Raw genomic sequence first — 21,863 nt, forward strand, 5'->3', positions numbered from 1 at the left:
TTTAACTCCTTCAGTACAGAGACACATTATGACCATGAGATTTGTGTATGATTAGACCATTCTATTGACATTAGGAAGGGTCTGTGGAGGTCAGAAGATTAATGACCACAGTCTTCACTATTTTAATCCCTTACATAAGTTTCTGAAGGCGTATAAAATTACCAAATAGTAACAAGAATGAATATAAAAACGCGTCATTGTACGAAGGGTGTTAAGATGAAGCCGGGTGCGATGACACGAGTGGAGTTTTCTATTCAGAGTTACGTAAAACAGATGCAGATGAACGTTCTGGAGGGTATGGCACAGCAGTGAGTTAAGGTAATATATCCGTCACGCGGTGGTGTTAACGCTTCTGTCCCTGTGGCTCTTAATCTACTCACTCACAGGGGATAATTCACTGGCAGCTTGTTCAGTCGAAGTCAAACGTAATCCATTAACAGAAATTTTTTTTGGCCACCTACTGAAATGCTTTGGTTTTGAATTACATTTTATCACAGGCTACGCGCTAACAAATCTGTCCATGTAAGAAAATCCCCATAAAATTGCCGTCCTCCTTATTAGAGTTAATGCAAAGTTAGATGTAGTGAACAGGCGAGGTTTGAAGAGCGTGTGTGTATCTAAGGCGCAGGTGTGTTTCCCAGGACAGGCGAGCAGGTGTGTGGCTGTGGTAAAAGTGTGGGTGGTGCAGCAGCAGGAGGAGGAGGAGGAGGAGGAGGAGGAGGAGGAGGAGGAGGAGGAGGAGGAGGAGGAGGAGGAGGAGGAGGAGGAGGAGGAGGATATGTGGGTGTGCTGGTGATGCAAGGGAATAAATGTGAGTACGAGCGATGAGTGAAGGCAACGTGAAGTGTGTGTGTGTGTGTGTGTGTGTGTGTGTGTGTGTGTGTGTGTGTGTGTGTGTGTGTGTGTGTGTGTGTGTGTGTGTGTGTGTGTGTGTCTCTCGGTCTCTCTCTCTCTCTCTCTCTCTCTCTCTCTCTCTCTCTCTCTCTCTCTCTCTCTCTCTCCATCCACGTACACACACACACACACACACACACACACACACACACACACACACACACACACACACTCATTAAGCTTACAGGCAAACAAACGCGCACAATGCAAATGAAGGAAAAAAACGTGTGTGTGTGTGTGTGTGTGTGTGTGTGTGTGTGTGTGTGTGTGTGTGTGTGTGTGTGTGTGTGTGTGTGTGTGTGTGTGTGTGTGTGTGTGTGTGTGTGTGTGTGTGTGTGTGTGTGTGTGTGTGTGAGAAAGGGATGGTTTGGTGGGTGGGTGGGTGGGTGGGTGGGCGTGGACAGATAGCCATCAGCGTCCCAGAGCGACTCCCCGGCTCCCACCTGGCCACACATCACCCATCATCCTCCCTAATCAATTAAAGGCACCGGCAAGGCTGGGGCGGCCAGACTCCCACCGTCCGTCAGTCACTTCAGCCGCACGAGACCATTTCTCTTCACCCATTTTTTTACTTCCTCTCCGCAAACACTAATGAAGCGAAAATTCACCACCATCATCCTCCCCCACTACCACTATCACCACCACCACCACCACCTCTTCTCCAACCAACAGCTAAGTTACTGATATAGAAATCTCATCATTCTCCTCCTCCTTCTCCTCCTCCTCCTCCTCCTCCTCCTCCTCCTCCTCCTCCTCTTTTTTCCTCCTCCTTTTCCCCCTCCACCAACCCCACCACAAGCATGCCAGCAGCTCGACACCGCCTCTGCCGCCACCGTCTCCTCTTCATCACTGCCTGCACCACCTCATCCCTCAACACCACAGCCTCCACCACTAACACCAACACCAGCAGCACCATCACCATCTCCATTTTCACCACCACTAGCATTTCCATCACAATAATCTCTACCCCCACCACCTCCATCACTACTTTTTTTCCTCCCTCTAAAAAAATATATATTATATAAAATGTTGTCGAGACGGGAACGCAAGACTCGTTGGCAAAATAATAGACTTTGGAGAATTAAATCATTTAAACACTCGATAAGCTTAAATACATTACACAAGACAGTAATTGATCGGCACTTCTTCTGTGTTCTCAAAAATTAGCAAAGGCAACGACTAACCAACCAACCAACTAACCAACCAACAGGCTCAGGGCTCACTCAGGCTTAAATCAGGCTCTCTCTCTCTCTCTCTCTCTCTCTCTCTCTCTCTCTCTCTCTCTCTCTCTCTCTCTCTCTCTCTCTCACACACACACACACACACACACACACACACACACACACACACACACACACACACACACACACACAGAGGAACAACACTCCTATCCTTCCATTCACGCCGGGCTGCAAGGCCACTACAGGTCTGCACTACTCCCGCGCCTCTCCTCTTCTACCTGAACAGGAGCTTCAGTGTAAAAGGAGGCAAGACAAGCTCAAATTATATCTCCGCGCGGCCCGGGATTCGAACCCGGATCTTCTTCAGTGTGCCTGAGAGCCGACCGCCCTAACCTGTACCACACGCCAAAGTTGCTAAATAACAATAATAAATACAGACTAAGATAAAGTAAAAGAGAAAACTGCAATAGGCACGAATGTATGGTTGTTTTAACGTAAGGGAATATGTGTCTAAGAAACCAATGAAGAGAGGAACAAAGAAAGAAAGATAAACGAGGAGATAGAGAGCGAGGAGGGACAGATAATGGTGCGGGAGGCAGAGCGGGAGGCTGGAACTTCCTTAAGTACCACTATTACCCTTGACGGAGCCTCGTTAGTGTGTCAGGTGTCAGTCACGCTGGGGACACTAAACCAGGCCGGCCCCCAGCACTCCCCCAGGCGCCAGGACCACCACACACCAATTTCGGTTTAACTCACTAGATACCAAAACCAGCTGAGCCAAGAGACAACTTTTTTTTTTCGTTTAATCCAGCCCACATCACCTTCAATTAAATCGAGCGACATAACTGAATTCATAGCTGAGTGCAAAGAATTAACTCAACCCTGAAAGCTCTCTTTATATATATGTATTTTTTTACTGAACATGTGGAGATAAATTATTCATTATAGTCCAGGAACGCAAATATTATTCAGGCTAAAGGACACTAAAGTCACTTATGCGGAGAACATTCTTTGGTCTAAGCTCGGGGGATGCAAGTTCAATCCAAACCGGTTGACACCTGGAACACTGAGGCTGAAAGATACCAACACACCGGCCATGCACGTGTTTAATTAATGGAAGAAAGAAGGGCTTATTATTTTTGTTTCTCGAGTGGCCACTATTGTGTAGGACAGACGTGGTCTTCACTGTCTTCTTAGTGACTTGTGACCAACCAGTTCTGGCCTCCGATAACTCACTCCTCCGCCTCATGGCATTTTATCTTCTCACATAAACTCTTCCCGCCAGTTGACCTCCATCTTGTCAGCTTAATCCCATGGTAAGTCTCTCTTTTTTTCATCACATACCAGCGTGCTTTGTCACTCTTTATGCACACCTGCTTCTCGCTCCTCATCCCTGCCTTCCTCCCGCTGTACATCCACTCCAAGCATCCTTCTTATCTCTCCATTCATATCACCCACTATTTATCTTGTACGGAACATTACTTAACTCTTCCTTGTAGCTAGTTTTCCTTTACAATCCAACTCCTCCCTCCTGTCTCTTTCCCTCCCTGTATCCACAATAAGTATGCACTTCCTAAATACCCACCAGTAACTATTTATCTTCCTTCTCTCTCTCTCCCCCCCTCCCTGTAGTCAATCTTTCCCCATAATCACTTTGTTTTCCTGGTGTCCTCCATCCACTCTCTCCCACCTCTGATCCTCTAAACACCAGGCCACCCCATCATCCAAGTCGAGACCCTCCTCTCGCCACCACACCACCTCTGGGGGAAGGTCGTGACGTATTAATGTGACAGTCTAGATAGCGTCGTCTACGTATCGCCCGCCCCATCACCCGTGTTTCTCCGGGAGCAGACCACCTCCTTTCTGGCTGAGTATTGTGGCAGTTGACCATAAAGAGCTGGCAATAAGTTCATTACGCCGGCGCTGACGCTGAGAGGGCACGACAGGATGTTAGGGAAGAATAATAGAAGTCACAAGACGCGGCGCTAATAGAGGGTCGCATCTGGCTATTGGTAAGGCGGGTTATTATTTGCACACATTTCGAAGCCTACCAGATTCCCTGAGTTGCTAAGATGCTTCTGTTTCCTCGCTGGCTTTGCAGGATTAATTACGTTCAGGCAGCTTCCCAGGTGTGTGTGTGTGTGTGTGTGTGTGTGTGTGTGTGTGTGTGTGTGTGTGTGTGTGTGTGTGTGTGTGTAATTCACCTCGGTCGCCTGCTGGTCACCCTGCCAGTCTTCCCCATTACGGAGGGAGCTCAGAGCTCATAGACCAATCTTCGGGTAGGACTGAGACCACATCAACACACAATAAACACCGGGAAAGCGAGGCCACAACTCCTCGAGTTACATCCCGTACCTATTTACTGCTAGGTGAACAGGGGCCACACATTAAGAGGCTTGCCCATTTGCCTCGCCGCTTACCGGGACTCGAACCCGGCCCTCTCGATTGAGAGTCGAGCGTGCTAACCACTACACTACGCGGTGTGTGTGTGTGTGTGTGTGTGTGTGTGTGTGTGTGTGTGTGTGTGTGTGTGTGTGTGTGTGTGTGTGTGTGTGTGTGTGTGTGAGAGAGAGAGAGAGAGAGAGAGAGAGAGAGAGAGTGAGAGAGAGAGAGAGAGAGAGAGAGAGAGAGAGAGAGAGAGAGAGAGAGAGAGAGAGAGAGAGAGAGAGAGAGAGAGAGAGAGAGAGAGAGAGAGAGAGAGAGAGAGAGCTTCACAAACTGGTTCACTCGACTATTCAAAAGGAAGATTAGTTTTATTAATATACACTTTTTTTTTTTTTTGCACCTTGTTGGCTTGGTGGTGGTGGTGGTGGTGGTGGTGGTGGTGGTGGTGGTGGTGGCATCGCGGAGACTCCACTTAGCAGACCCAATATTTCGCCGAGTGACCAAGTGAAGTGCTACTCTTATGGCGGCTAATAAAGCGGAGGCTCATGGCGGTCTTTTGCTAGAGAGATGGACGACCTACGTAGCACAGGGAATGGAGGAGGGAGTGAGGGAGGGACAGAGAGAGAGAGAGAGAGAGGGAGGGAGGCAGGGAGGGGCAAATAGTATCGGTATGAAAATGCGAGGAGGAGGGAGGAGGAGGAGGAGAAGGAGGAGGAAGAGGAGAATGAGGAGATTAGCCGGCGACTCCCCACCTTTGATAAAATGAACATATACTTCCTTACTGACTTGCAAATGTGGAGATATGAAGACTGATAGACTTTTAAAGGATGATAGTTTTAATGACTCAACCCGCAGCCTCCCGCCGGCGGTTCGGGAGACGAGGAAAGGAAGGAAGGGGTGGACGGGTAGGCGAACGATAGAAAGGAGGATAGGGAGTCGTGGGAGTGCGGGTGTTATGTGGGTTTGTGGGTTTATGAGGTCATCATAACGTATGTCTATGTGTCCTGTACCGTGTGTGTGTGTGTGTGTGTGTGTGTGTGTGTGTGTGTGTGTGTGTGTGTGTGTGTGTGTGTGTGTGTGTGTGTGTGTGTGTGTTTAGTTTTTCAATGTTCCGTGGCATGGTTATATTCTTTTCTGTCTTTGCAGGCAGGTTCTGATGGAGAGATAAGTGGGTGGGGACGGGGGAGACTTTTATTTTACTATTCCTTCTCAGGTACTACCAAATGAGGAGTTGTAGTACACAAATAATCTCATCATGGCCCTGCATTATCATTACCAGTGCTTCCTAAGTGATACAGAGTTATATTCTTCACTCCTCCTCCTCCTCCTCCTCCTCCTCCTCCTCCTCCACAATCACCACAAACTTCAGCTCATTGCCATCCTTCCATCTCCCTCAACACCACCACCACCACCACCACCACCCACACACAGCCTGAAGTCATGACGAGCGACGCTTCCACACACCTGCTGCCAACAACGGGTTTGCAGCCACTCCAGTTATATCGTGTGTGTGTGTGTGTGTGTGTGTGTGTGTGTGTGTGTGTGTGTGTGTGTGTGTGTGTGTGTGTGTGTGTGTGTGTGTGTGCGTGTGTGTGTGCGTGTGTGTGTGTCCGCCCATCTATTTATCTAACTAACCATCTATCTATCTGTCTATCTACCTATCTATGTACATACCTATCTATCTATCAACAACACCATCATCATCATTACTATACCACCGCCACCACCAACGCAACCACCACCACCACCACCACCACCACTACCGCTGCTACCACCACTACCAGTCCATTCCCAGCGCCTTATTAGAAGTTATGCCATCACCAGCCAACACTATCGCCTCATCACCATCATCCACCACCACCAGTACCACCACCAACCAATCACCACCTTTGTCGCCACCACCACCACCACCACCACCACCACCAGCTACTCCATCAATCACAACAGCAGCAGTGAACAGTACCAGCAGGAACTTTCAGCGCCGGCTTGCTTGGAAAAGACGAAGCAGGAGAGAGAAAGATGAGAAAGATGGGGATGAGACTAAGACGAGAGGAGAGGAGTGCAGAAGGAATAGAAGGGAGACAGAGCGAGGTATATTATCCATCTTTAGTGAGGAATTCGTTATATTTACTGCGTGGGCAAGTAGCCGAATGCCATAAAGCTAACGAGTAAGATTATACACGTAGCTGGGAGGCGGTCTACACGTTCCCGCTATCAGTATTATTATTAACATTTAAAGGGACCTGTTTCTTGAACCCGCCTGGTAAACACGGGTATTATGGCCGGGATTATATAATACATAAATATTATTACCACTTGGGTGAAGAGAGACGCCGCGGTATTAACCAAGCTGTAATTAGGAGAGGGAATAGAAGGAGCAGGACGAGGAGGAGAAGGAGTAGGACGAGGAGGAGAAGGAGGAGGAGCAGGAGGAAGAAGAAAAGGATGAGGAAGAGAAAGGAGGTGAGTAGAAATAGAGAGAGAAAAGGGGAAGGTTGACAGGATTATAAGAAGGAAAAGGAAGAGGAAGAGGAAAAGGAAGAGGAAGAGAGGGTGATGGAGAGGATGAGGATGAGAGGGTGATAAGAAGGAAGAGGAAGGAAGGGAGAGACAGTTCCGGATAACATGAGCTTTCCAAAGTCTCTCTCTCTCTCTCTCTCTCTCTCTCTCTCTCTCTACAAAGGGCAAAAATGAGGTGGCAGGTGGATGGATCTCGGGTGTACATACTCCGCCACCAAACTAATTCACCTGTACTGTATTTTGTTGAGTTTTTTGGGGCATATTTTGTCTATTGTACGGCTTCTAAAACTATATATATTAGTAACTACTCTCTCTCTCTCTCTCTCTCTCTCTCTCTCTCTCTCTCTCTCTCTCTCTCTCTCTCTCTCACTCGGCTTTCTCTAGTACTTCCCTTTTCTTAGTAACACTAACTCCTCCCCACTCGTCCCCCTCCCCAACCCCTCCAGCTCCTTCCTCGGCGCGTCAACGGACAGGACGAGGTCGGCATTACTGTCTGGCGGCCAGTCATACTCAGGTATATAATCGAGGGCGGCGCTGTGTGGCTGCTGGTTTACAGCAGGCGGAGGGCGGCGGACGGAGGGCGATGGGCGGTGAATGGAGGACGGCGGGCGGCAGGGGGTCGTCTCGCCACCAGCTGGAGTAAGTATGAGTGAATTGTTCCCTACATAATGTTATGTCCCTGACCCACGCCAAGGATGGGGCGGTGAGGCAGTGAGACGCTTGGTTCCCTACCTACCTGCCTGCCTGCCTGCCTGCCTGCCTGCCTGCCTGCCTGCCTGCCTGCCTGCCTGTCTACCTTCAGATACCCGCCGCTGTGAACGTCGACGAGTCAGTCTCCAAGACCCGCGGCGAGGTGTGTCAAAGGTGTGGCGGCTCCTCCCTTACAGACATGCCATAACCCCATCCCTCCTACTTGCATCTCTCTCTCTCTCTCTCTCTCTCTCTCTCTCTCTCTCTCTCTCTCTCTCTCTCTCTCTCTCTCTCTCTCTCTCTCTCTCTCTCTCTCTCTCTCTCTCTCTCTCTCTCTCTCTCTCTCTCTCTCTCTCTCTCTCTCTCTCTCTCTCTCTCTCTCTCTCTCTCTCTCTCATCCTTCCTCTCTCCCCATGCTCTTCTTCCTCCTTCTCCTTCGCCACTTCCATCTCTTTCTCGTTCTGTTCCTCTCTCTCGCCCCACCTCGGCCCCCAGAGTTATGGCGGCCCTCTTCCCCAGGCACCTCGTCGCTGTTGGTGGTTGGTAGATATTTATATTTCAATCTGACTCAGGTGAAAGCCAAGTTATATAGTTACATTATTCATTAAGTCTCATTTTTCAGCCTGGACGAAGCACTAACAATAAACAACACTGAGACTTGAAGAAAGACCATGTCGTGTTACTGTGGTCCTCTCCAGACCAGCAGCCTCCTCCATGGTGGGCCTCAAGGGTTCACTGTTCTTCTGTTAAGTATCATCTCCCTCTTGTACAGCGACGGCAAGCACCTCTCCCTTCTCCCTCCCTCCCTCCTTCCCTTCCTCCCTCTTCTCTCCCGCCACACTCCCCCTCTCTACATCGTCAAAACATTTCTCCTGCTCTGTACCCGCTTGTTTGTTCCGTAGTCTTCTGCGTCAAATTGATTTCCAGTGTTTTTGACGAATACATTTTCTCCACGCTTTCTCCTCACGAACAAAATACACATCAATTTTTATTCGATGTTTGAATGTTTTCCCTGTATGTGTTACTTCCCTTGCCGCCTCCTCTCTTCTCCCTCTGCACTGCCGGGAAGAGGAGTCGCGGAAATGTGACTAAAGAAGCAATCTCTCGTAATCATGAATGAGTTTCACTTCAGTCTTTTCTCTCCTCTATTAATGTTCAACAAAACTTCAGAAACATACTTTAAAATCTATTTGTGAAGTACAAACACAGTTCAGCATTGAAAGAATGTCAAAGCTAAATATAAAAGCTATGCCACTAGACAAACTGTGGATCACAAGAGTACAATGAAAGTGATCCATCACGGCACCTGGCAGCCGCACCATGCCGGCCATCACCGCGGCCCTGGCAGCGTCATCCGCCTCGTCCGGGAGGGGGAGAAGGAAGACCAGTGAAGGGGAAAGTTGATGGAACAAAGCCGTAAGTTTGACTCTGTAATTAAAGTGGCAGCGATAGCCCATGGATGAATAAACTTTGAACAAACAAACTCGAGCGTAAATCACTAACGCGAGCCAGAGAGGAGCAGTCTGCTGGCCGGCTGGCCGCACGGAGCACAAGGGTCCGTAGGATGCACAGCAGTCTCATCAGCCACGGCCGGCAGGTGGAGGTGTCAGTCTCCCTTAGCTCCGGACAAACCCGTCAAGCAGACCATCAGCGGCTGCCAACACCGAGTAGGAGAGGCGCGAGCCATCGCCCACCACCTCCCTGCCGCCTCGCCACCCTGCCAACAACACGCTCAGGCTCAAGTAACAACCGCAGCCAGTGTGATGTCCTCGAGGTTAACGTACGTCTTAATGAACCCTTGCTAGGAAAGAAAACAAAGAAAGGAGACTTTGGATCAGAGGACTACTCGTATTATATACTTGTTAACTTTACTCATAGCATCGCCTCTATTCAGCCACCTCCTTCATGATGTACTAATGTTTTCACTTCCGCAGGTGTGATCGGCAAGACCAGTGTTGTGCGAGACACGAGTATCAGGTTACGGGATCCCGCTGCGCATTAAGTCACTTCCTGTGATGATCCTTCCCTTCACACAAATTCCTTCCTGGATCCACAGCAACCTCAAAAACTGGAAATGTTTGCACCTTTTTTATCAAGACCTGCCTGCCTCATCTTAATAGATAATCAATTATATTTAGCACTCACTGATGGACGCTGGACCAGACACAGCGGATTAAAACCTACAATATTATAAAACAGGCACTGCGCATCAGTGGTCATTATGATAATTTAACACACGCGCGCCAACGTCAGAGAATTAAGCACATTATTCTGAAGAAAAGGACATGAGGAAAACGTGGCCGTTGCAAAGCAGATGCACGCCCAAATAGACGCCCAAGAGATTTATTACTCAATCTTAAGTTTCATATGAATACTGCCGAAGACTTAGTGTTGTTACTCCCTCGTCTACACAACTAAGTGCATTTGCTTGTCCCATCAATAAACTCCTGTACATAATCCAAGTTTGAATGCCGTGGTCTGCACTGAGTGACTGACTTGTACGTTGTTATTTGTTTTCATAATTAAAGGATACAACGCGATAATTCAAAACGAAATATTTTGCGGTGAAACTCGTTAAGTGGGAAAACATATATTTTGTTAAAAGACGTTTTCGCAAATATCTTAATCTATCAGAAGCGAGGCCTGGGGTCTGCATGTATTCTACCATCAGGCCACTGACGCACATTCACACACACACACACACACACACACACACACACACACACACACACACACACACACACACACACACACACACACACACACACACTTGCTATTGAGAGTGTGCGAACCCTGTCAAGCCATCAGATCCGTTATCTATAAAACGATCTTAAAACCCTACTTTAAAATAATTTTTCTATCGTTCTATTAATCTTTGGTTCCTGAGCCGTACAGAACCCCTCAGCCCTCAGCCCCTCAGCCCCGCCTGGAGCTACTGCCCACACAGTCCGGCCAGCTGGTTCTGGAACCGGAAACACTTTTTATTCCCAGGGTCTTATGAACCAATCAGATTATACCGGGCGATTAGTGTCACCTGGGCAGGTGTGACGGTCAGGTGGAGGAATATGAGGCAAAGTGGCGGACCGAGGAGGTAGGGGTGTGGAGCAGGGCACCTTGGTGACCTGACAACCTTTGGGGCTGGCGGGGCCGCTGGACCCGCGGGGACAGTCTGGTGTGACGCGACATAAAGGGATAATTTGATGCCCCTCCCCTAGGCAGCCCAAAGCCTGAGATTATTACAGCCGGGTTCCCTGAACCGCGTTTATATGGGATCCATGAAAGGCCACCAAATGAGACCAAATAGAGACCCGTGTATAAACCAACGATAAAACTTCTAGAGGGTCTTTTTTTTTATTCAAGTTCCGGAGAAAAGAGGCTAATGGTGCTGCCGCTCTCAAAGAAAACAGGAGGGAGGCTTAGCAGAGGTGTCACACAGAAAAGCCCCGAATAATAAGCTTTCAATGTTGGTTTGCACCAGAAAACACAGAAGCGCTTTCGCCAAGCCCCGCCTGTCCCGAAGGGCAGTCATGGCACTTACGAGGAATTTGAATAAAAAATCACCGACACTACAAAACTAATAGGTTGCGATAAACATCTCACTGGTATAGTTACCCACGCTGGCCCACGGCGGGGACCAACCTACCTGGGGTGGGAAAAAAATAAATAAATGGTTCTTTTAATGTAGCAACATCCCTGTTTTTTATATCCCACAACACCTGAGGGAGGAATTTTTGGATTATGTAATATTATTTCAGAAGGGTCATGGCTGCACCTTTCCCCATACTCCACCAGCACCACCAGGCCTTGCCCCGCCCGCCGGGACACCACAGGTCGCCCCGGCACCCTCACACCTCACACAAGTTAAATAAAAAAGCGAGTCTCAGATTCTCTAGATATCAACAACAACAAAATAAGTCACAAATAGTATAAACTGGCTACCTTTAAACTATACTTACAAGTGTCTTCTTTCTTTTTTTCTCTCAAACAAATCCGCGTATAGGTCACCACCAGGTGCCCCATGCCTACCCCAACTAGCAGACCCGGCACAACACACCACGGCATCCTCACAAACATCCACCCCTAAGAATAGAACGCATCCACCTTCCATTATGACAAATATGCAACTTTAAAAATGCCGTCTGATTATAATACGTGATTGTGCGAGGGTGACGTGGAGGCAATAAGATGTAAATATGAGAGAGGAGCGGTTACTGCGAGGCCGGCGAGCTGTCTGATACTGTCACTCCTCCTCCTATATACGGCAACAAGCTGAAGAACCTCGATGCAACCCAGCGCGGCCCACCACACCACCGCCACAACGAACGACGGGAGGCGGCGAGAGGCAGGCAGGGAGGCAGGACGGCCAGGAGGGAGAGAGGGCGGAAGGAGCGAAGACAGTGGCAAGGAGAAGAGAACAGAAAAGGATGAGTGGGGGGACGAGTGAAGAGATGGAAGAGACAGTGCCGTGAAGGAGGGAAGGAAGTGAGGGTGCTGGGAGACATATAGGGAAGGGAAAGGAATGGGAAAGGAAGACAGTGATAGGAGGAAGGTGTGAATGAGAAGCAGGACAATGGGGAGAGGTCAACATGAGCCCTCCGCCTGTCACCCCTCAACATTCCACACCCTTCACCTCCAGGAGACTTGCTCATCTGTTCTTCACGCCTACATGACTCCCCCTTCCTCCACCTCTTCTACCTCTCCTTCTCCTCCTCTCCAGCACCTCCATCTCCGCTACCGCTCTTTTTCTGTGTGTGTGTGACTTTTTAAAACCTTCGCACTCGTTCCTAATGTATTCCTCACGTCAATGTCTGCTGCCTTATGCCTTTTACGAAGTGTTGTTTTTGCTTAGTATCTCACAATATCTTCTTACTCCCATATGACTCCCAAATCCGGCGATCTCTGCCATACATCTCTCTCCCTTTCCCTCTCCCTCTCTCTCTCTCTCTCTCTAAAAAGACAGAGGGGGGATGTACATTTTTTTGTGTCCCACGTAAACCTATAGAGAGGAAGGGCGTGGAGGCACTGAAGAGGAACAGGTAGCGAGGACGGTCGTGGTGCGTGACAATACCTGTGTACAGAGGACTGACTGCCTCGGGTGCTGTGTGGCTGAGAGGAGGGAGGGGCAGAGGAAGGGCGGATATGGGGAATGGTAGGCACGGACAGAAGTGTGTGTCTGGGGGGAGGACAGGGTGAAGTGGGTGGAAAGTGGCGGGGTGGGTAGCTTTGAGGTGAAGATAAGGGTAGGTGGATGGATGAGTGGGCGGGTGAACGTGCAGTGGTGTGAGTGAGAGACTGGGTGGGTGGATGGGTGGAAGGTTGGGTGAAGGTATGGTAGCGTAGGTGAGGTATAGGTGAGGCCCGGCCGAGGGGATAGCCTGGGTGGGTGTAAAAGTTGCAGAAGCCGATAGTTTGAAAATATGTGTATGTTGTATGTGTAGATTACTTATTTTGTTGATATTTGTGTTAATTTCTTTTAGTTAGTTGGTTATCGTTGTTGTTGTTGTTGTTGTTGTTGTTGTTGTTACTATAGTTGTTACTGTAGTTGTTTTCTTCTTTCTTCTTTTATTCTTCTTCCTTTCCTCACAATCCTCATTATCATTATTATTATTATTATTATTATCACTATTATTGAAGTGGTGGTAGTTGCCTCTGTTGGTGTCTTTGGTCTTACAGGTGATCAGGTTGTGGCAGAGCGTTACGTTCAAGGAAACAGTAAAGTCATTAGCCAAAGCTCAGGTACCGTCGCATGCAAGCCATCACTTTTAACACTTTATCAGCTTCGTCTCTCTCTCTCTCTCTCTCTCTCTCTCTCTCTCTCTCTCTCTCTCTCTCTCTCTCTCTCTCTCTCTCTCTCAGCTTCGTCTCTCTGCCATGTCTCTTTCTCGTATGGAGTGACCGAAGCTGACCCACAAGTTGCCCATCAATCTGTCTTCAAACTCTGGACAAAACTGGGAAGACTTAAAATAAAATAAAAATGCTATTCGCGTCACCAAGGATGCACTTAAACTGGCCTATCATTATACTATTATTCACATTTATATTCGTATTCATCAACACTTTTTTTTCACCACCACCACCACCACCACCACCACCACTAACAACATCATCATTATCATCATTTTCGTTACTTTCATTTCAAATACCACTGACACTAAATCCATCCTCATCCTCCTTCTTTCTGCTCTTCCCTCTCATCATCATCATCATCAGCATCATCACCATCATCATCACTGTCAACATTACCATCACCAACACTGCACCAATCGTCGACACTGAGAAACTAATTATTACTACTGACATCAAATATCTAAAGGAAGCAAAGAGAGAGAGAGAGAGAGAGAGAGAGAGAGAGAGAGAGAGAGAGAGAGAGAGAGAGAGAGAGAGAGAGAGAGAACCATTACACGCGACATCACCTCCACACCACCACCACCACCACCACCACCACCACCGCCGCCATGTATATCTTTCCCCGTGTCAATACCAATACATATTTTACACTTCTTTATTACTTCAACATGGATGTCTTTCCTTCTCCTTCACTCCTCTCGCTCCGTGTCTGTGTTTTTTCCCCTGCCCGTCACAATGGTGTCCGCTATTCTGCCGTCACCCAACCACCCCACACCCCCTGCCACCCCCTTCCACCCTAGTCACCCCCCCTGCCACCCTCGCCACCCCCGCCGCCCCGACACAGCGGTCTGCATCGCTAACAAACTTAAGTAAGCATCTGAGTAATATATTTACGCTGCGTGGCGAGAGTGTCAAGTGATTAGAAGGATAAGACTGTCGCGCCTCATTCTCTCTCTCTCTCTCTCTCTCTCTCTCTCTCTCTCTGAAGATGATGATAATGCTTCCTCTTATGTTTTTTTTTTTTTTCTTGTCTTATTCCATCTTGATTTGTGGCTTTTATTCGTGTAAAGCGTGTGTAGTTTTTTTTTTTTTTTTACTTTTCTTCCTTTATTTTCATCTTGTTTATTTACTTATTCTTTTATCTATCGATTTTTTTCTTTTTTCTTTCAAATTTTCTGCCGTAAATCTATAAGAGTAATCTGTTAAAAGAAACTATTTCTGGCCATGACGACAGCCGCAGTAGCAACAACACCATCACCACCACCACCACAACCAACAACAACAACAACAACAACAACACTCCCTAGCAACACCTCTCTCTCTCTCTCTCTCTCTCTCTCTCTCTCTCTCTCTCTCTCTCTCTCTCTCTCTCTTTCCCCATACGTGTCTTTTCCTCATACCTCCTTCTTTTTAACCATACCCTCTCCCCCCATCCCCGCCTCCACTAATCATGGACTGGGCAAGCAGATCTCAAGAGTGACGCCGCTGTAGCACCCTCCCCGCTTGCACTGTCTCAATGTGTTACTCTCTCAGCGGCAGGAAATACAGAAATAAAGCGTCTGTGCAAGTCTGAGCATCGTGATCTGGTGGTCAAATCCCAAATCAGAGGCCAGGGAGGCGCGGTGACAGGGTTATCAGGCTGCACATCAACGCTACGACTCCACATAAAGTTTTTAACGACTTGTCTCCCAGGGCGACCAGGACCACTTCCCGCAGCTGTCCCATACGCCGCCTCCCTCGCCCCCTCCCCCTTCTCGGCCCAGGTAAGCCTCCGCAGGTAGGGCCTCCCGTATCTACCGTGGGATCAGGAATGCCGCGACACAAAATCAACAGGTGATCATGTTCATCAGGGAAGAGTTGGCCCAAGACTTGATTTCTAGATGCGATAAGTAATCAGGTGAGGGTTACACATGAAAGAGTTGATGATGCACACGAAACCGATACGAGCTTAATACAGTTATGGCAGTGATATTTGTTAAGGAGGGGCGCTGGGCCTCGTCGTTAAATGGTGCAGAGTAAGAAACTCGAGGGAAACGTAACCCACATGCAGTCTTGTGTAAGTAAAGATAAATAAAGTAGCAGCTAGATTTACTCTTCACCTCCTGACCTCTTCCCTTTGGACTTGCAGTGCGTCAGCCGCCGGGCCTCAAGAAGCACGCCGCCCGGAAAGGTCAGGGCAAGTGTCTCTTCTTCAACAGGGACCGCTCGGCTTCTCTTCTCTGCCACCTCAGTCCTGCTGCTCCCTTACATCTTTTCAGCAAGAGCGAGTTACGACTGATTCATTCTTCTTTTCTTTTCATGTCTTATTTTGAGATAATTAAATGGCATTGTCCTTCATTGGCCACTTCGGCACAGTGCCCCTCACTCAGGGTCCGTTTTCTACCAGGCTGCTCCAACTCTCCTGGCGCTGCCTTCATCTCGTGGCTCGGCCCATCACTGCTTGATTCTGCTACATACACTACAGAGAGAAATTAATAAGAGGTAGTTTTTCCGCGGGGGTCATATTAACTAGAGACCACAATTACCCCGGCAACCGCTGAGGTCGAGGAAGCGGGGAGGGGTGGCTGGGACGCCGGTGGCTGTGGGTGTCCCCCGCACGGAGGCGGTGGTGCTGTTTAATCTGTGGATGTATAACGGCGCCCAGAACAATGGCCCTTAAGACCCTGAAATATGACGGCGCAGTGACAGCTCGGTTAGGATGAGGGTGAAGGGTTAAACAGAGGGAGTGGCTGCCGGGATGTACTACGAAGAGTGCCGGAACGTTTTGTGCCTTGGTATGTACAGTAACACGACAACAGGCAAAGTGTACCACACAACGTCTGTACTCACCTTCATATCACCATGTGAAAACGTTGAGTGCCGCGCGCGCACGCACGCACGCACGCGCACACACACACACACACACACACACACACACACACACACACACACACACACACACACACACACACACACACACACACACACCACTCTCTCTCTCTCTCTCTCTCTCTCTCTCTCTCTCCACCGCGTAGTGTAATGGTTAGCACGCTTGACTCACAATCGAGAGGGTCCGGGTTCGAGTCCCGGAGGCGGCGAGGCAAATTGGCAAGCCTCTTAATGTGTGGCCCCTGTTCACCTAGCACAGTGGTTCTTAACCTTTTTTGGCAGCGACCGAAAATCTTGCACAAATCAACCATCGCGACCCAAGCCTACATAGATATACAAATTGTCCTCCACTCTGCTCCCTCCTATACACCCTCCACCTCCCCAACGATTAAGTTTAAAAGGCAGATGTCTTGTTGGGAATGGGAGATTCTTTACACTTCAAATAAATTTACTGCTTTGGAGTTTTTATTTAATCATGGTCTGCTTAGAATCCTAAAACAATGCATCATGAATTTTAATTATTACAATATATAATTATAACATATTTGTAGTGGGAAAATAATTAGTTTCTGCAAATCCTTAGCGACCCAATAAAATGGTTTGGCGACCCAACTTTGGGTCGCGACCCAGGGGTGAAGAACCACTGACCTAGCAGTAAATAGGTACGGGATGTAACTCGAGGGGTTGTGGCCTCGCTTTCCCGGTGTGTGGAGTGTGTTGTGGTCTCAGTCCTACCCGAAGATCGGTCTATGAGCTCTGAGCTCGCTCCGTAATGGGGAAGACTGGCTGGGTGACCAACAGGCGACCGTGGTGGTGGTGGTGGTGGTGGTGGTGGTGGTGGTGGTGGTGGTGGTGGTGGTGGTGGTGGTGAATTACACACACACACACACACACACACACACACACACACACACACACACACACACACACACACACACACACACACACACACACACACACACACACACACATACGTCGTGCAATACCTGACAGGAATAGTACAGAGATATATCTTACACCGAGCTGCCTTTTTTTTTCCCCGCTGTGAAGAAGACCAAGAATGCCAGCGTGTAACCGAAGCGTATACCATGAGTGCGTGGGTGTAGTGCAGGGCGTGCCAAGAGGGGCAGGGCTCACAAGAGGGACCAGGGTCATGTGGGGTCATCAGGGTCACGACGGCTGACTCGGGCTCCCGGATTTACGGGTCGGGGGTCCAAAGTCTTTAGCGAACGACAAAGACCCCGACCACCCAGCGGGACCTCTGCCACCCCCCAGTGCGACGCTCTTCATTATCCGAGTATGTATAAGGACAACCTACACATCACATTTCAACACGTCGCGGCGTCTATGTGACTTGTAAATCTCGCGCCCTAAACATCGGGGAGAGAGAGAGAGAGAGAGAGAGAGAGAGAGAGAGAGAGAGAGAGAGAGAGAGAGAGAGAGAGAGAGAGAGTCACACAGCTACAGCACAGACGCGTGGGCAACAAGCATGACTGGGTGTCGCGTCCGGTGGCTCAGCTTAAAGAAGAGAGTTGGAGGAGAGGCTGCATGGCGGCGAAGCTTTCCCTCTACTGCTATGAGTGACCAAGGGTTCGAAAAATACACTAAGAAGAGATTATTAGCAGCTAACAACGTGCTTTTCACATTGTACCTTCTTGCATTAGTGTCCAATATTTCTCTGCCCGCTCGCATATTATGGCCGTGCCTCGAGTAGAGAGGAGAGGTGAGGGTGCAGCTGGTGGGAGAAGGAGAGAGGGAGCCTGGAAGTAGTCCCAGTGTAGGGCAAGCTGGGGGGAGAGGGAGGGCAAGGAGGACACAGAAGAGAAGGGTCATGGAGAAGCTGAATTAAAGACCTGATCTCCCTATATTTTTGTCCTTCATAGATTTTTATCCTCTCGGCTATGTACTCAATCACATATACCAAACCTATTGCTTACTTACTCACACGTTACCAGCACATACTCGTACACCTCACCATATCCTAACCTAACCTCAGTAAACCTAACTAAACCCTAACTAACCCAACCTAACCTAACCTAACCTAAATCAACCTAGCTAAACATGACATGATCTGACCTAACCTAACATGACCTAACCTAACCTAACCTTGCTTAACATGACTTAGCAATTAACAGTTAGAAGTTAGACTACAATAACAACACAAAAGATAAACTTCGAAATACATCACAAAATAGTGTCTCTTCCTCCGAGGCATTTCAAAACAAAGATAGTATGAAATATTACGTGTAGTATATTCTGATTGTGTTCATATTTGTTTGTTCTCTAAGACCTTATTTGAATATGCACAGAGAGAGAGAGAGAGAGAGAGAGAGAGAGAGAGAGAGAGAGAGAGAGAGAGAGAGAGAGAGAGAGAGAGAGAGAGAGAGAGAGTATATAAGATGAAGAATCACAACATCTTCGCCACTGACAATTCGAGGGATGATCACACGGTCGACTTAGCGGAGGAGGAGGAGGAGGAGGAGGAGGAGGAGGAGGAGGAGGAGGAGGAGGAGGAGGAGGAGGAGGAGGAGGAGGAGGAGGAGGAGGAGGATAAAAGAGGAAGAGGGACAATGACCATCCCCAACCCTCCCCAACAAAACATAGAGAGAGATGAGAAGAGTTGGGGAGGGCACGGCAAGAATGGTGGGACGGAAGGGGAGGGGTTGGGGAGGAGAGGGGATAGATCGCCTTCTCCACCCCTACCCCGCCTCCCTCCTCTACCCCACCGACAAGCCTCCGTATGGAAGTGATTGACGCTAATCCTACTTTATTTAATCTTCGTGCTTAAACCAGATGCAGGAGCACACCAGGTTAACGGGGGTGGGGGGAAGGGAAGAGGGGTGAATGGGGAGGAGGGAGGGATAGGAGGGAGAGAAGGAGAGAAGAAAGGGAAGGTAGGCTCTCTCTCTCTCTCTCTCTCTCTCTCTCTCTCTCTCTCTCTCTCTCTCTCTCTCTCTCTCTCTCTTTCAAATCATATGAGCCATACCCTTAGACTTTCACACAAACTCTCTCTCTCTCTCTCTCTCTCTCTCTCTCTCTCTCTCTCTCTCTCTCTCTCTCTCTCTCTCTCTCTCTCTCTCTCTCTCTCTCTCTCTGAAAGTGCCCCAGCCAACAGTTGTTAATGACCTTTCAGTTTAAACTCTCATCACATTCTCTCTCTCTCTCTCTCTCTCTCTCTCTCTCTCTCTCTCTCTCTCTCTCTCTCTCTCTCTCTCTCTCTCTCTCTCTCTCAGCGTGTCGTCCTCATAATAATAAATAGTACCTTGTTCCTTCTCACGCCATCCTCATAACAACCCATCAACTTTACAATACGTATTTACACAACCCTTTCATTTCATTCAGTTTTTTCTTTCTTTCTTACGCTGCAACTCTTAATTAAAATAAATCACGTGTATGCACAGTACTTACGCACCACCACCACCACCACCACCACCACCACCACCACTACCACCACACGTTCTCTACAGTTCCACCTTTAACATATGCACAATGATCATTTCCTACTCACCACCACCACCACTACTACCACCACTGCCACAGCCGCCATGTCTCTTCTATATAACTGAACCTGAATCCACTCTCTTTGTCCCCTGGAGTGTGTAGCAATCGTGCCCTCCTTGCGGAACACCTGTCAAGCCTCATCCCCGTCAGGCCACACACTACAGCCTGGCCAGCGTCGCCATGCTAATCAACCTCTCGTGTTAAACCGTGTTCTCGCGGTCACATTGGAACACTGCACGGGCGCGATAAACCTGATTTCTCCTCTTCCTCCTCCTCCATCTCCTACTCCTCCACTTCCCCTGCCCTCTTCGCCCTCCTCCCCGTCTCTTATCCTATGTAGTCAAATGAGGCGCATGGACACGCATATCTTCGCACAAAATCCTTGGAAATTGAGTAAATATTGGACCTACTTCATAATAGTTTTGTGGGGTGGTGTTTGAGGTAAAAAAGTAGCGACCTTCGACAAATACAAGACGAGGAAGAGTATTAAAAAACACACTATCATGCACATAAGACAGAATTATCTTAGTCTCGAATAATCGCTGACACCCAAACAAGAATACACATCATCAAAAGAGGCCTTGCTTCGGATAACTAAGCCAGAATTATTGGCGTTCGGATAACTGAACACGCCCTCCAACCGACCTGTTCAGCCTGTTGACAGCGGCAAGGGTATTGGGTTCAGGAGGACGCCTCGCTCCTTCACCAACACACCGAGCCGCCCTACACTGCCCGCTGCTCCTCGAGGCGGGGAAGTGTCCAGCACGACTAATAGTTCTTGTGGTGTGTGCTCATAACGAAAGGCGAGGCCTATTTGTACTAGGGTCGTGTGTCTGGTCGTTCTTGTGAGGTCCAGCCACGGAAAATGTAGTTAAAGAAAGCGCTTCTCTTGCATTTGAAGGTAAACTAAAGTATTGAGTTCTAGCTTTTGACACGCTCCAGTGACCGTAATCTTTGGCGGGGCGCAGCTGACGTAGAGCCACAGCGGCGGACTTTGGGATGCTGCTCATTTTCTGCTCCTTTTTCCTGAGTTTTTATCTTTGCTTTTACAGTTATTTATGGTCCCACACCACTACAAAGCTGCTTCCCTTTTTTTTACTTCTTCTTCTTCTTTTGGGAATGTCACCTTGTTTTCTTCTTGCTCGTGAATTTCAACACGATGCCAAATATGCGAGGATGCGTGAGAGAGATGTGTGCGTGTAAGAGTAAATGTGTCTCTCTGTGTTCAGTTATCGGATGTGTTTAGTTTTGTTACGCCTTGTGGTCTTGCGAGCTTAATTTTACCTCTTCATCTGCCACGAGTCCCTGCATCTTACTCTCTGACACAGTAAAGTAGCACATGTTTCTTTCCCTCTCTTTATCAAGCATTCGTACGAGAAATCAAACTTACTCTTTCTCACGTTCTACCTCTCCCTCACCCTCTCTCTCTCTCTCTCTCTCTCCCTCCCATCAAGACACTACAACATCCCCAGCAGGCTTTCGCGACCCCATAAACCAGAACAGTCACATTATATGGCCCCAATCGCGCTCTGTCATCTTATCTCCGAGGCGTTCGACATGGACAAGGTCTGGCAGTGTTTACCTCCCTCAGAACACCCTACGCCTCTCCCCTCTACGGACATTGTATGGAGGTTTAGTATATTTTTAGTGTTACAAATGCGCCTTTTAGTACCCTGGTGCCTTGTATGCTTGGGGGTGGTTGGAGTTCTATCTGAGGTCGAATTCCCGGAGATGATTGCCGCAGAGAGTACTGTGGCTTGGGTACTGCGAGCGGCTGGTGCGTACATAGACTTCTCGGGTTAGTATGAGCGGTTGTGGTGATGCTGGTGACTATAATACTGGGGAGTCGATGGGTGTGTTACAAGGGCATGTGGCGGTCTCCAAGGGCAGGATGGCTGTGGCATGGGAAGGGTTGCCGCGGCGAGGGCAAGGCGGGACGTGGGGAGGGCCGTAGACTGTTGTATGTGGGAGGATGAG

At 48.6% G+C, this 21,863-nt stretch overlaps 1 protein-coding gene and 1 non-coding gene across 3 annotated transcripts in view; both read right to left on the reverse strand.

Annotated features, from left to right (window-relative positions):
* Window positions 1-21,863, reverse strand: part of LOC123516638 (F-box/LRR-repeat protein 7-like) — a 326,645-nt gene that overhangs the window by 214,335 nt on the left and 90,447 nt on the right. The gene's annotated exons all lie outside the window — the stretch shown is intronic.
* On the reverse strand, window positions 4,485-4,558 carry Trnae-cuc. The gene has a single exon. It is a non-coding gene; the product is annotated as a tRNA-Glu (tRNA).

The sequence above is a fragment of the Portunus trituberculatus genome, chromosome 41 (genome assembly GCF_017591435.1).
Source record: "Portunus trituberculatus isolate SZX2019 chromosome 41, ASM1759143v1, whole genome shotgun sequence".
Lineage (NCBI taxonomy): Eukaryota > Metazoa > Arthropoda > Malacostraca > Decapoda > Portunidae > Portunus > Portunus trituberculatus.